General features: G+C 42.5%; 1 pseudogene; it reads left to right on the top strand.

Annotated features, from left to right (window-relative positions):
* The first annotated feature begins 3,031 nt into the window (after positions 1-3,031).
* Positions 3,032-9,882, top strand: LOC138814720 (tubulin beta-2A chain-like; annotated as a pseudogene).
* The last annotated feature ends 4,174 nt before the right edge of the window (positions 9,883-14,056 follow it).

The raw sequence follows: 14,056 nt of genomic DNA, 5'->3' as shown, positions 1-14,056 counted from the left end.
CTATTCCAAGCCAGCCAGGACAGGAAAGCCCATTGTGTGTGTGTGTGTGTGTGTGTGTGTGTGTGTGTGTGTGTGTGTGTGTGTGTGTATGTGTGTGTAAAAAGCCCATTGTGTGTGTGTGTGTGTGTGTGTGTGTGTGTATGAGTGTGTGTGTGTTCCTTTCTGGGATATGATCTACAAGTTTTTGCTTGACCATTTCCAATCTTTTGGAGGTTAATTTGAGATAAGAATTTCATGAACTTTCCTTGTCCTCTGACAATGAACCGCAATCAGTATAATTCAGGACCTTGTGGGAGTGTCTATACTTCCCTCCTACTAACCACCAAAACCAAAAAATGAACCAAATTGCAACTGTTACTAAACTTTTAGAGCATTCTATCCTTCAGCAAGATTGGTGAGGCCCTAAAAACAAGAGAGAGAACCAACAAATAAATAAATGTATGTGAAGAAGAAAAGAGCCAATTAGTTTTTTATAATATAGACTCATATCTTTAATCCAAGCTGAAATGTAAAGATTACAGTTCGAATCCAGCCTGGGCAGGAAAGTCCAACTAACTTCTTTTTGAGTGTGCTAGACATGGGCTTGAACTTGAGGGTTTTTACTCAAGTTTAAAAATACTACTTCCTGTCTCATCTGGTTAATTGGAGATGAGTCTGATGGACTTTCTAGCCCAGGCTGGCTTTAAACTGTAATCCTTAGATTTTAGGATACTGTGTAGTGCCTTGGTTCCCATGGGACTCTTATCTACTATTAACCACTAAAAGAAAAATAGAGGCGGAAGTTGAGCTGAGGCTCAAGTAATAGAGCCTGCTAGCTTTGAAATGAAAAACAAAATACCCAAAATAAAACAAAACAACCCTCATAGTCACTAGGCCTTGAATTCAAGCCTCCCCTCCCCCCCAAAAGAACCCTCAGGAGTTGAGTTTTTGTTCCTGCTAGCTTTGAGCAAAAAACAAAAGGCCAAAAATCTCATGGACAGTGAAGTAGTGTGGCCTAAATGTAGAGCCTGCTAGTTTTGATCTAAAAAAACAAGCCAGGTGCCTCTGGCTCATGCCTGTAATCCTTGCTACTCAGGAAGCTTAGATCTGAGAATCACATTTGGAAGCCAGCCTCAGCTAAAAAGTCCCCTGGTGACTGTTTTTTTTTTTCCAACTAAGTAGAAGTGGCACTGTGTCTGAAAATAGTAGTGTACCTGCTGTGTCCCTGACAGACAGTTCCTAGGCATTGAGTTCAAGCCCCCAACTGACAATATCAATAAATTAATTAATTAAATACTGAGCATAAATGAGTAGGCCCTAATAATAAAGGACATAAACTTTGAAAAAGGGGGAAGGGACAATCAAATAAATGAAAAGGTGGAAAAGGAGCTATTAAGGCTTTCTAAATCAAAACTGTAAGTCTACCTGCTCAGATTACTGAAAACTGAGGACTGTGGTTCAAAGCCAGCCCAGGCAGGAAAGTACAGGAGACATATTTTACTGTGTTCAGTATGGGGGCTTGAACTTGCTATGTTTTGCTCATGGCTACAGGTCTACTTCTTCTAACCTCTTGGTGGTTATTAGAGATAATTGTCTCATTGACTTTCTTGCCCAAGACTGGCATTGAACCATGATTCTCAGATTTCAGTCCTTTCTGTAATGCTCTTGACTTTCTATTGATATTCTAATCTCCTATTAACCACAAAAAATGCAAAAGTTGAGCTGTGGCTCAAGTAGTGAAACCAGCTACTATTAAGGTAAAAATAAATAAACCTCAAGGAAAGTCATCTTGACTTAATTTCAAGACCTAAGAACCACCACTCAATTAAAAAAAATAGAACCTCAGTCACTGTGACCTGAGTTTAAGCCCTAGAAAAAGAGCTGCAAAAAAGAAAAACAGCCTGTAGTTTACCTGTGGTCAAAGTTGTAGGGCATGGTAGTTTCAAGGGAAACAAAAAAACAGCATAAGAGCTAGCGCCTAATAACAAATGTCAAAAGGAAAGAAAGAAAGAATAAATAACTGAAAAGGTGAAAGAAGAGGTAATTAAAGATTTGTAAATGTTGACTCACACTTATAATTCTGAATGCTAAGGAAACGGAAATCTGTAGGTCATGGTTCAAAGCCATACTGGACAGGAAAGTCCATGAAACTTGCTTCAGTGTGTTCAGTTGAGGGACTTAAAATTGAAGTGTTTTGCTCAAGGCTACAGCTCTACTATCTTCCACCTATTAGGTTGACTGGAGATAAGAGTCTCATTGACTTTTCTGCCCAGGCTGACTTTGAACTCTGATCATCAGATTTCAAGCCTTTCTGTACTGCCCTGGACTACCCATGGAATTCTTGCCTCATATTAATCACTTAAAGAAGGCAGAAGTTTAGCTGTGGCTCAAGTAGTAGAGCCACCTACCCTTCAGTTAACTAAGTAAATCAATAAAACCTCAGAAAGAGAGGAGAGGAATGAGAGTGAAAGACAGAACATCTTACAATAAGCAAAAGGAAAGAAATGTATATATCACCTGGAAGAAATAATTGTATTATCAAAGCTTATAGAATTGTATTGTCAAAGCTTATAGAATTCACAAACTTTAACAACCATAATAATGACAATTTGCATTGTGAAGGTTAAAATATGTTTGTGACTTCAACTAAATATCACTATTCCACAATATTCTGAAATAAGAGAAATTTAGGTAATCACCTAATCTCAATAATAGTAAAAATCTCAAAAAGAGTCACCAGGCCTTAATTTCAAGCCCTAACACCAACGTGCCTAACTCCGGCCACACACACACACACACACACACACACACACACACACACACACACACACACACACACACACACACACACACACACACACACACACACACACACACACACACACACACAGAGCAGGAGCTGAGTTCTCATGCTTGGAGCAAAAGTCAAATGAAACAAAAAGTAGACTGTAGTAGACCTATGGCTTAAGTAATAAAGCAAGCTGCTTTTAAGAGAAGAGAAAAGAAAACCTGAGTATGAAGGCAAGGCCCTAAGCCCCTGACTCTTCCCAGAATGGAAATCAGTCATGGAATCCAACAGTTTGTGCTTGTTCTTGAGATCACAGCTGAACGTGCCCCTTCAGTTCTAGGCCCTCCTATCAAAAATAGAAGGTAGGCTTGTTCTTGGCTTCTGGCACAAGTACCTTGTGTAAAGGAAGCCCCTCCTCTTGCTTCCTGGATCCCAGGGTTCAGCCTCTCTTGTGAGTCAGGGTGGGACGTGGATGGCAGTGTGACAAGAGGTTCAAAATAGAGTGGCAGCTGTGCTAATTGACTTGAGGCTGACAGCTGGATGCCAGGGCTAAGTGATAACAGGTAGCTATCTCTGATTACCCAGCAGTAGGGAGAATGAGCTGGAGCACCTACTGGCTCTGCCTATCAAGTCCACCCCATCTCCTCTGCCCCTGTAACAACCAGAGGTTTAAATGGGGATCTGAGTTGGCTGTGTCAGATTCCTGCTCCCCAGCCCTACCTGTTTGCCTCTGTGTACACCACTGCTGAGGACACGCATCCAACTGCTCTGCAGCCCTACACCGTGAGGGAGATCATGTACATACAGGCAAGCCACTGTGGCAGCCAGATTGGCGCAAAGGGGAGCATGACACTGGCCTAGGATCCTAGTCTCAAATTTAGGGGGATGAGGAGGAAGAGGATGGGGTTGGAGGGTGCAGGTGGTGGTGGTCATGTCTAGGCTGAGGTAGGTGGGGCTCCATAGTAGTCCCTAACCTCCTGGAAATCAAGTCCCCCAGATAGTTTCCCCAATTTCCCTAATTTGTGTGGCCCAGGTGGGTGTGGTTTTTTAAGCAAGGCTTGCATGTCTTTGTCTTACCTGAGACTCAAGTCATTGTACTTAGTTTCCTGGGAATAGACTAATGCATTTTTGGTCTGATTTGAATGAAAGGAGTGCAGTGTCTTTGAGCTGACAGATACAGAGGATTCCCTTTTTGTCAACTGATGAGTATCAGATAATTGAGAACAGTTCGTCCACCTTAATGCAAATTTCTCTGAGTTTTCATGCCCTAACTCAGTTCCCTTAAGTTGGGTGTTTTCTAAATCAGTGGTTGTCTAAATCAGTGTATGCTCTGAGGACCCTTGGGGTTCTGGAGACCCTTCTAGCTGAGTCTTCAAGTTACTGCTTTGGCAACTTAATGTCCATATAAGACCAGGTTCTGGTCATAGAATCCAAACAGAATATGGTATCCCATAAGATAGAATACTCATAGGAGAACCCAGATGTCTTCTATTCAGCAAGATAGCAAAGAGATTAACAAAACTAAAATACTATCAATTTTTGTGCTTTTTTAATTTAAAAAATCTAATTTTTTTACAAAAATAGTTGTGTCAACAGGACTTGGGTTTCTTATAGTTATTTTAAAATCCATTGTTTGGACAGTTAACATTCTAGGCCATAATACACTTCTATTTCCATCTCAGTTTTGGGAAATGCTAAGCAATGAGCACAACATTGACTGCACTGGAAACTACTATGTAGACAGCAGCTTACAGCTGCAGAGAATCGAGGTGTATTACAATGAGGCAGCTAGTGAGTGTCTCCCAACTGGCTTCCAATACCGTGGCAGAATAGGTCCCTAGGAATACTAATGACAAGGAAGGAGTTCCTACCTTTCTTAGGGTGGTATTGTAGTTCGAATTTGGAGCCTCCATCTTGTAAGTCAAGTGCTGTATCCACCTGAGCCACTCCACCATATATTTTGTTTTAATTTTTGAGTATACACTTGTGAATTCCTCAGGAAAGCCTTTTACTGAATTCCCCCTACCTGTACTTGCTGACTAGCCACACCTGGATTTTTTTTTCTTGTCATGGGGTTTCAACTCTGGGCATAGGCATTGTCCTTCATCTCTTCAATCTTTCTTTTCCTTTTATTATCAGGGGTTCCTTTTTTTAGAACTCTCTGGGCTTCTGGGATAACTCCTTCTAGCTTAGTTTAATTCATTAATTCTGCTTGTTGTAACATATTTGGAAATTTTAAGTTTTTATGTTTACTATGCGTGAGCTGCAAAACCGCTTGTGAAGTTGTAGGAGTTTTTGGAGGCAGCGTCACATCAGATGATAGATTGATTGGGGCATCGCCCACATTTAATCTTTGGTCCTAGTCTTTATTATTTAGAGAAGTCATCTCCATTGGACTGGAAAGAAACAACATGCTCTGTTCACGGATCAATAGAAAAATAGCCAAAACGAGAATAAAAGCAACGAATGTACAGCCAAGAAGAATATAGTAAGAATAAAGGTAGAGGCTATAAAGGTGCAGCCAAGTGTATGGGATGCCTTGAACCAACACCCTCTTCCTGCAGGAATGCTTCCTTAAAGCTCTTTGTCTAACACGATCTCATGCAGAGGTGGCATAGGAGGTGGCATGGCACCAACTATTTCAGGTAGTTTCTTGGAGATAAGAGTCTCCCAGAATTTCCTGCCCCAGCTGGCTTCAATCTGCGATCCTAAGATCTCAGACTTTTGAGTAGCTAGAATTTCACCCTTCAGCAACCAGAGCCCAGTTGCATTGCCCTCTTTAAAATACAGATTAAATTTCTAAAAAGAAAATTTTTGAAATTGAAAATTTTAAAATTTTAAAGAGGGGTGTTCAGTCACTAATATATATGTGAATAGTCCAAATCACAAAGCATAAATAAAGTGTCTCACCCTGAAATCTATAACACTTCTGGACTTCAGCATTTTGAATATGAATACTTAGCCAACAATAAATTCTTTTTAAGGTTTTTAAAGTAAAAAACATTGTTGTGATGTAGAAAAACCCAATAATAATGTGTAAACACTGCTTTTAAATGATTCATATTGTCTTTCCTAATACAAACAACCTTACTGAAGTCTACAGAGTAGATTTTCAGTTTTTGTAAATGTCAATGTGAAATTCATTTAATTTTATATAAAGAGTTTCCATTCTACATTATTGTATACAAACAGAATCGTAGATAATTGGTTTTCCTGTGTAATAAACCAATGAAAAAGTGCAAACAAAAGGACAGAGCTATTTAATGTATTTGAGTTTTATGTATCTACATTTGGGGATGTCCTCACCTTGGTATTTTGTGTTGATATTGCTTAAGTAAGATATAAGACTTTAATCTTGTGGTTCCTTGGTTGAGAGTTGTGTGGGATTGTGTCACTCCTATGAGCAGTATTTTATGTTGTGTCTTTATTAGATCCTGCATATCAGGCAGGATGGCCAGTTTTCTTCATGTGATTGTTTAGGAAGGGGGCAATCTCAAACTCATGTTTATATCATTTTAACTGATATCCCTTTTGAAAAATCAGGTTAAATGGCAAATTGCAAGTAATTGCCCAAGGTTGCTCTGAGTATTTGAATACAGGGAAATGTGCTATTTGATAACAATTATTGAAACATTATAACACAAGAAATATGTATTTTATGTATTTTCCCCAGGAAAGTATTATACTTGAATTCCTCTACATTTACTTGCTGAAGAGCCACACCTGGCTCTTTTGTTTTGTTTGTTTTTTTGTCAGCAGTGGCGCTTAAACTCTGGGCCTATGCACTGTGCCCCAACTCTTCTGTTCAAGACAAGCAGCCATACCACTTAAGCCACAGTGCCATTTCTGGTTTTCTATTAGTTTATTGGAGATAAGAGTCTCACAGACTTTCCTGCCGAGGCTGGCTTTGAACAGCGATCCTTTGATCTCCAAATCCACAGTTGCTAAGATTATAGGCATGAGCCAATGGTGCTCTGCACCTAGCTACTTTTAATTGGGGAAGGAAAGGGAGAACAACAAAGGAGTGGGTAACAATGTTCAACAATAAATGTTCTCATTTCCTTACTCATGTAACTGTAACTCCTCTATACAGCACCTTTACAATAAAAATAAAATTAACAAAAAAAAGAGAAAGGTTCTTGCTGATAGGCAATGATGACTCACACCAGTAATCCTAGCTACTCAGGAGGCTGAGAAATGAGAATCATAGTTCAAATTCAGCCTGGGCAGGAAAGCCCCTGAGACCCTTATCTAGAATAAACAACTCAGAAAACTGAAAGTGGGACTGTGGCTCAAGTGATAGAGTGCTAGCCTTGAGCTGAAGAGCTGAGGGACTCAGCCCAGGCTCAGAGTTCAAGCCCCACCATGAACAACAACAACAAGAAAAAGTGTTGTCATCTTTCTTTTGCCCCATTAGACTCAAAGCCTGATGCTCATCTTTGCCTCCTGAGTAGCTGAGATTTCAGCCACCATGCCCAAAGCAAAGGAATGAAATGCATGGAAATAGACAACTGCAAACGTCCTTAAAGTTGCTGAAGCCTCTTGCATGGTGATTCATTCTCAAGATATCTTTTCTGTTTCCATGTCTGAAATGCTGTAATTTCTGTAATGAATGCTGAGAGCCACTTAGAATCATAAGCTCTGCCCCTAAGTTCCTTGTCAAGTATAGGCCTAAGTCAACTCTTGTTCCCACAGGCAACAAATATGTTCCTCGGGCCATCATGGTGGACGTAGAGCCTGGCACCTTAGACTCAGTAAGATTGGAACCATAGAGTTTCAGACCAGACACTTCATATTTAGTAGGTCAGCATGGTCCATGGAAGATGGCTAATAGGCACCCCTCCTTCCTAACATCCAGGCACTCCAGTTCCCAGAGCTGAGCTGAGCCTTTATCCATCTAGATATCATCCTCACCTAACCTACCTATTTCAGTCCATGGGAGTCATGTCCCTGGCCACTCAATCAGCACAGATAAATGCCAGTCTGCAAACAGCCTCTGAAGGGAATGAACAGTGAGCAGGGAATGCCTCCAACAAGGTTTCAGCGCTGCTGGCCATTTCAAATACCTGGCAATAACAGGGAACCACTTCAGGACACCAGAAATCAAAGCACAGCTATGTATGAGCAAGGTGCAGACAAGTGCCTGCAGCTTAGCTTCCCTCTTACCATTCTGTTCTCCTGTTCCTCCTGTGAAAGTAAGTACTTTTCCAGTATTGAGGCAGGCTCTGTTCATTTTTTTTTTTGGTCGGTCGTGGGGCTTGAACTCTGGGCCTGAGCACTGTACCTCAGCTCTTCAGCTCAAGGCAAGCACTCTACCGCTTGAACCACAGCATCTCTTCTGGCTTTTTCTGTTTATGTGGTGTTGAGGAATCGATCCCACGGCATTGTGCATGTGAGGCAAGCACTCTACCACTGAGACCCCTTCCCATCCCCAGGCTCTGCTCATTTTTAGAAGTACGCACGTGGTTTGGGTTAAAATGTATCTTCCTCCACATTGTCTTTACTTTCTTTAGAACCTGGGTGATTTGTAGGGTCCCAGACACATTGAAAACATTTCCTGAGGGCTAGGAAGGTGGCTCAGCAGTACAGTGCTTGCCTTGCATGCATGAGGCCCTGGGTTCGATTCCTCAGCACCATATAAGCAGGAAAAAAAAGCCAGAAGTGGTGCTGTGGCTTAAGTGGTAGAGCACTAGCCTTGAGCTGAAGAGCTGAGGGACAACGCCCAGGCCCAGAGTTCAGGCCCATGACTGGACCCAAAAAAAGAAAACATTTCCTTTATTTCACCAAAGTGTATCTAAAATAATAGCCAAAGTTGCTCAGAGGAGCCTATAGTCTTCACAATGCATATAGCACAGTCATTATTCCTGGAGTATGTGTCTCATCATGTCTTTGTGTCTGATAGGCCAGAACAGGGCAGGCAATAACTGGGCCAAGGGCCACTACACAGAGGGAGCCGCGCTGGTGGAGTCAGTGTTGGAAGTGGTGAGCAGAAAGGTGTGGCTGTCTCCAGGGTTTCTAGCTGCACTACTCCCTGGGAGGTGGCACCAGGTCAGGCATGGGCACCCTGATTCTCAATAAGATCCGAGAGGAGTTCCCAGACAGCATCATGAACACCTTCAGTGTCATGCCCTTGCCCAAGATGTTGGACACTGGCACCTTAGACTCAGTGAGATCGGAACCATTTGGCCAGAGTTTCAGACCAGACAACTTCATATTTGATATGTCATCATAGTCCATAGGAGATGGCTAACAGGCACCCCTCCTCCCTAACATCCAGACACTAGTTCCCAGTGCTGGGCTGAGCCTTTATCCACCTAACCCTATCATCCTCACCTAACCCTACAACACCATCTTGTCTGTCCACCAGTTGGTGGAAAATGCAGATGAAACATTCTACATTGACAACGAGGCCCTGTATGACATCTGCTTTTGCACCCTGAAGCTGCCCATGCCCACCTATGGAGACCTGAACCACCTGGTGTTGGCTACCATGAGCAAGGTCACCATCTGCCTGTGCTTCCCTGCCCAGCTGAATGCAGACCTGCGCAAGCTGGCTGTGAACATGGTGTCCTTCCCCTGCCTGAACTTCTTCATGCCTGGCCTTGCACCCTGTCCAGCCATGCCAGCCAGCAGTACAATGCTCTTTCAGGGCCCAAGCTCACCCAGCAGATGTTTGACACCAAGAACACGATGGTAACCTGTGATCCCCACCATGGCTGCTACCTGATAGCGGCTGCCATCTTCCGAGGCCGCATGTCCATGAAGGAGGTGGATGAGCAGATGCTCAACTTGCAGAACAAATAAGCAGCTACTTTGCAGAATGGATCCCCAACAACGTGAAGACACTTGTGTGTGACATCCCCCCACATGGCCTCACGATGTTGGCCACATTCATTGGTAACAACACGGCCATCCAGGAACCCTTCAAGCACACCTCAGAGCAGTTCAGTGCCATGTTGCAGCACAAGGCATTCTTGCACTGGTATACAGGCAAGGGTATGGATGAGACGGAGTTCACTGAGGCTGAGAGCAACATCAACAACCCGGTGTCCAAGTACCAGCAATGCAAAGATGCCACTGCTGATAAACAGGGGGAATTTGAAGAAGTCTTGTGAAAGAAGAGGTTTAAGACTTCCCATTGCTAGCAGTGCAACAGGAATGCCAGAGCCCGCCTACAGCTTCTCAAATAAATGGTGCTTTCCTGAGCTACTGTTGTCCTGCAGTGGGACCTTGCTATGTATCATCATGCTCAGCCTTCTCTGTCAGGAACTCACTGACGGTGAATGTAAAAATGCAGATTTCTTTTAAATATGATTGTTTTAAAACCCTATTTGTATAAATAAAGAAGTATACATTTTATACCCTGAGCCCTTATTCTTCTTTAGAATCCTTTTTATTCTTTCAGTGTATTTGAAATATAAATTTGGCCAGAAGGATTTAATCTTAACAATATAGGACTGGTACTCAAGAGGAGTATTAAATTCATGGTTTTTCTGCTATTTTGAAGAGGAGGATGACAAGTGCCAATGTTGTTGTTTTTCCCCCTGGCCCAGTTTTATAGTTTTCAATCTCTCAAAAGCATGCAAGTAGCAAAAAAGCAGTTTGAAGAGAAAGAAAACTAGATCCAGATGCTACTTCTCCTTCAGACAACCACAGGTTCTTGTCTCATGTCCCATCAGAGGGATTTCAGTCACATTCCCCAGAAACAGTATCAGGAACACTGATCCCTGTGTTTAGAGTTCAATTGGCAATGAAGCAGCACTCACAGGATGAGTGCAAGTTCCTGGTTTCCAGGGTAGTTTCTCAAGGTGTCTGGAGCTTTAAGTACAGAAGTGACTCTAGCTGTTTGAGGGAGTGAGACGCTGAGAAGCTGACCAGTCCCATAGTGTATCAAGAACTGCTTGACACAGTACTTCCAAGTCAAGGAGAGGAGGGGAGACATGGCCTGTCCCAATGACCCATTCTCACGTTCATTTTTCCAGCAGTCAAAGCTGTCTGAGGCCCACAGGGTGTTGTAAGGATATAAGGGATGGATGGATCTAGCCTGTTGGGTATGTTTACTTTACGTGAGTGAAACAGAAATCTCAATTGCTTAGAACCTACAATAGCCAGGAAAAAGGTAAACACTTCTGTTTTCACTGGAGGCCAAATCAGTCACTGGTTCTTTTTGCCAGAATCTTTCACTCTTCTTTCAGTGAGGCTCCAGGCAGGTTGTCTGTGCCAAGCATTCCTCCATGGCCACCAATAACCTGTAAGAGCACCTTTTTCTTCAGAAACAGGGCTATGGGAATATGGCAAATTATAGAAAGCTCTAAGGAAAAGGTACTTCTGGGTGAGGTGCAAGTCCCTTGTTGCTAGTAAAGTTGGGAGATGGTAAGTTCCGTAAGTTTTCCTCTACCAGGCCTGAGGTTGGGGTAGGGTAGGGAGGGGTGGGATAGAGGTCTTTAAGCCAAGCTGGTCTCACTCATTAGAAAGTAAAACTGTCCCAGAGAGTGATCTATGACTAGAAGCAGGTTTTGTGTCCTTGCCCCAGGGAGATCAAAGTGCAAATAGCTTCCATTGTGGGAGTCCTAAGGAGTAAGTGTTGACTCCCCTAGGACTCTAGTCCTAGAACTGACCAGGTTGGATGACCCCAAATCTTCTAAGGTTGCTGGGTCAGAACTGAAGGCAGGCCTGGCCAAGGCACTCTCATTCCTCAGTGGGTTAAGGATTGAGGCCAAGCTGTGATGGAGGCACCACCCATCCTATCTACCAGTGTTTGACTAAGAACATTTTTGTTTTCTCTTAAGTACTCATTTATGAGTCTTTTCTGGTGGCTTTGGTTTATTTCTTTACACTTTTGAAGAAGTAGTTCTTGGTTCATAATTAATGACTCATGCCTCACTCCTTAGAAAACTCCTGTTGATAATTTTACCAGTAGACCACCATGTATTTTTCAGGCATGACTTTTGTTTTCTCCTAGCCAAAGCTCTGCATTCATTGCCACACAAGCTAATGTGGAGGTGATTCCTATAGATAGGTGATTTTTTTGTCCAATTGCTAAGTGTAGCATCTCCCTTATTCTCATGTACCTTAGTAATTGTATCAAATACTTAATAGAGTTATTGACAAGTATGATAAACAAAGTTCAGAGGTGAAGATGCAGCTCAGTGGTAGAGTACATCCCTGGCAAACACATGACTCTCAGTTCAGTCCCCAGCACCAAAAGGAGGAAAGGCAACAAATGTTAGGCTCAGGAGAGGATACATTAGGACTCATAGAAAAGCAGCACCCAGATTGGCAATGAGGAGTTGTGAAATGAGGGAACATTGGTAGAATATTTGTAGGGGGGAAGAAGAAAGCCCCTTGATGTGTGTACCCTTTTAGAAAGCAGAGGTAGAAACAGGGAATTAACCTCTGGTAGTCAGCCTAGGCCGTGGAAGGAAGAAGCCATGACATTTATCTTACTCTAATGGGACCAGAGTGTATAGTGGCACCACCATACCAGGCCATGGCCTGACAAGAACAGACATTCTTGCATTGGAGAGATGTCTTTTGACCACTTTGGCCATGTTAATGATATTTCCTTATGCTGTTTCCTTTTTCCTTCCAACTTGTCATACCTATAGCAGATCCTGTCCAGGAGACCCATTCTCTCTAATCTTATTCTCTAAAAGTCTCCTAGTTTATAGCTGCACATATCCTAGACCAAAAAAGTAGGGGGTAGATACTCTGTCAGACATAGATTGAAACTGAAAGGTATCTTTAAAGTAGACTTTGACAAGGTTCTGGTATTGACAGTCTTGTGTTGATATGTGCTGTGATTGCAACCAGCTTCTGGTCTAATTCTGAGATGACAGTGGGAGAGAAATGGTGATAGGACATCATGGACCACTATGGTTTCAAACCCTTCACAGGTACATCTCCATTCATGGATGTGCTATCAGCCAACATACAGATGTCTGTTAAAGGGGTGATGGCTGGGAAAAGGAAATTTATTGGCCACAGATGAGACCAGCCTTTGGACAAGTGGTTGCATTTCAGTGTGAGGCAAAGAGTGCCTACCTATACAGAGATATTTTTCAGGAAGCAAGATGATTCACTCACATCTTCTTATCCACAAAATAATCTGAGAATAACTCTGGAATCCCAGAGGTGAGAGTCATGTGCTTTGCGTTTCTACACGACTGCTTTGCTTCATGGCTCTTTATGCTCTTCTGAAACCTCCTTCTGAGCTGGCCCACAATGTGCCCAGGAGGCAGGAATCAAAGGGGACTTGGAAGCTTGGCTGCTAATCACTCTGGCCACACTGACTTGGGGCTGTAGGCATGTGCTGGGCATCTGCTCTATTCTAATGGTATGGGCTCCAGTGGGAGCTTTGGTTCTTACCAGGAGAAGGTAATAGTGCCTCTGTTTTTGAGCCATCTCCCAGGTCAGGATGTCTTTATCTGCAAAGGCTTGAGCTTTGCCATATCTCTCATCATGACAGGTTTCTTTCTTTCTTTCTTTTTCTTTCTTTCTTTCTTTCTTTCTTTCTTTCTTTCTTTCTTTCTTTCTTTCTTTCTTTCTTTCTTTCTTTCTTTTTTCCTTCCTTCTTTCTTTTTCTTTATTTTGTTGGTCATGGGACTTGAACTCTAGGCCTAGGGGCTGTCTCTCTGTTCTTCAGCTCAAGTATAGCTCTCTATCACTTGAGCCACAGTGCCACTTCCAGTTTTCTGGTGGTTTCTTGGAGATAAGTGTCTCAAGGCCTATCCTTCCCAAGCTGGTTTTTTACTGGCATACTCAGATCTCTGCCTCCTGAGTAGCTAGGTTTATAGTCAAGGGTCACTGGCGCCCAGTTTGATAGGTTAATTATTTGCTAAACATAACAATGGCTGCATTCTGTCCTGGGAAAAGTTTCCCTATCATCCTACAACACTGATGGTCTTAGTGTTGTGGCAGAGCACACAGCAAGGGGGCTTTCTATGTATGCATATTGACTAATACCTGAAAAGGCAGCTTGCAAAGGCCAAGGAGATTGTTGTTGAAGAGATTGTTGTTCAAAAGCCCCTAGTGCTAGGAAGGCTCTGGAAATGCATACATCTCAACTTGCACTGGGCATTTCCAAATTTTAAGTTCTAGTGTTGTTTCTTTTCCTTTGTACACAACTTGAGTAGGTTGTTCCAGACAAGGAAAGCTACCTACAGAAGGTCTGTGTGCTAGCTACACTCATACAGAACAAGCAGTTCAGGGCTTGATTTTTGGTACATTTTTAGACTGCAATCTCTTCACTGGTGAGGTTTTTTAATGTTTCCAAGATCATTTTAAATG

The sequence above is a fragment of the Dipodomys merriami genome, unplaced genomic scaffold (genome assembly GCF_024711535.1).
Source record: "Dipodomys merriami isolate MVZ:Mamm:240054 unplaced genomic scaffold, mDipMer1.0.p SCAF_602, whole genome shotgun sequence".
Lineage (NCBI taxonomy): Eukaryota > Metazoa > Chordata > Mammalia > Rodentia > Heteromyidae > Dipodomys > Dipodomys merriami.
The sequence above is the reverse complement of the archived record's forward strand: the minus strand, read 5'-3'. Positions and strand labels throughout refer to the sequence as shown.